Raw genomic sequence first — 1,990 nt, 5'->3', positions numbered from 1 at the left:
CTCCCCCTTCCCCTCGCCCATCCCTTACCACCCCCCACCGCCCCATCACCAACCATCTTACTGCGGGGGTAATTGTACGAAAATCCAATTATGTTTGGTGACTCTGGGAAAGTCCGAGCGACCGGAGCGAGGAGAGAGAGCAAAGGATGGCAAAGGGTGAAGGGGGAGGGGGTAGAAGCCAAGCTGCTATGAAGCCGAATCGTCGTGACAAGTGGCGGTGCCATGTATCATTTGCATTTAGGCCAGGGCTGGGCTGGAGTCGGTGGAGAACTGTTGAGAACACTGACCCGAAGCACGCGCGAGCGCGAGTGTGATCGTGAAGGGAAAAGAGAGGGGGGGGGGGCAACATGTATTCTCCAAAGGGAGCTTTTGCTCCACTGATGCGTGCTCTCGCCAGCTATATCTCCAGTTTCTCGACTGCTGCAGAAGCTCCGCGCGTGATTCTCCCGTTATTCAGTTATTTCCCTTTTTAGACTAGACTGATGATGTGTGTGCCTTTTTGTCAGTTGTGGCGCTATCGCTATCGAAGCAGGGCTGCGGACTGCCTCTTTAGCGTCCGGCCGCCCAGTTGTTTTTCTCGAGTACCGCGCCGCCTCGCCTCGCCTGCCGTCGCCGGTTGATTCTTGTACCCCTCGCCCGTCCTGCCGGCCTGGGCCGGGCCGGCCTATGGCCAGGGGCTGTTTACTCAACAAATCGATAGGACAGGAGGTCCGAGATGGTTCACCCTGATGATGTAGAGCAATCCCTGCGCACGGGGCGGGGCGGGGCAGGGCGGGGCTGGGCCGGGCGGCGGCAGCGGGGGCGGGCGCGGCGCGCCGACGGACCCGCGGACCATATGTGCGAAGGCGAAAGGCAGACAGAGGGGCGCTGGGACGGACCATGTAGGGCGGATAGGACTGACGGGTGGGCCGGGTGGGCTGAAGGCAGATTGGGATTGGAAGGAGAGCGAATTGACACGAAAGGACTTTACCATGTGCGCCCCCAGCGCAGCCCACGGCAGCGCCAACGGCATTATCGGCTCTCCTGGGCGTCCTGGGCCGGGACGGGCCGGCCGGGCTCCGGGCTGACGGACGGGGAGCTGCGGAGCGTGCGGAGCTGGATCGAACTGGAAATCCTGGAAATGCGCGGGGATGTGGCGGTGCTGGTGGCGGGACGGGCGGGGCGCGGGGGGAGAGGAGGAAGGAAGGCGGGCGGCCGAGGCGTTCAACGGATGAACAGGGTGAACACCACGCAAAGACGAGTACGGAAGGACGGGGACCGCTGGCAATGTTCAGGCGGTTAGATTCATTGTCGATCCCACAGCCCTGTGAAAAAGATCAAAGAACAATCCTTTGGGGTTCGGCCCAAGTAAGATTCAGCTCAAATTTCTCCAATTTCGTGACGTCTTATTTTTCTTATCCCGAAACAGCGTGACTAGTGGCGCGAAAATAAAGAGGCAAACTCTCTTCAAGGGCGCACGCGCGCTGCCCTGCCCAGGTTGTTACTTTTGCAACAACTGAATAAATCTGTCGAGTTTGTGTCGAATTCGACGGGGCATTCGTAGAGGGAGGCGCGGGGGGCAGTTGGGGTAGGGGGGGTTCGAGGGTTCGAGCGTGTACACCTTATTCGGTTGGGGAGAGCTTGTGGGTGGAGGGCGTGGTGGAGGGGGAAGGCCAGAGCCTGACAGAAATAAAGAGAGTTGAATAGGGATAGAACAGAGAGAAACAAAGACAGTTGGGCCTCTTGTCTCTCTTGAATTGGGCCGGCCGTGGCCGCCCGGGTATAGGCGACTCATTCAGTGGGATACTCTTATTGCAGATTAGCGGGGACAGCAGCTCGGGACAGCGTGACAGTCGGGCTCAGCTCTGCGACCGTGTGGTGCGTGTGGTGCGCATAGCAACGCATGGAGCTCAGGGCTGCATTACATTTGAAATCTATTTGTTGAAACTTTTAGTTCACTCGGACAATCTTTCTCCTCACGCGCCTTTTTTTTTAAAAATGTCTGATAATT

Source organism: Frankliniella occidentalis, unplaced genomic scaffold, assembly GCF_000697945.3.
Source record: "Frankliniella occidentalis isolate FOCC.00 unplaced genomic scaffold, Focc_3.1 Scaffold251, whole genome shotgun sequence".
NCBI classification, from domain to species: Eukaryota; Metazoa; Arthropoda; class Insecta; order Thysanoptera; family Thripidae; genus Frankliniella; species Frankliniella occidentalis.
This window is presented reverse-complemented; position numbering follows the sequence as displayed.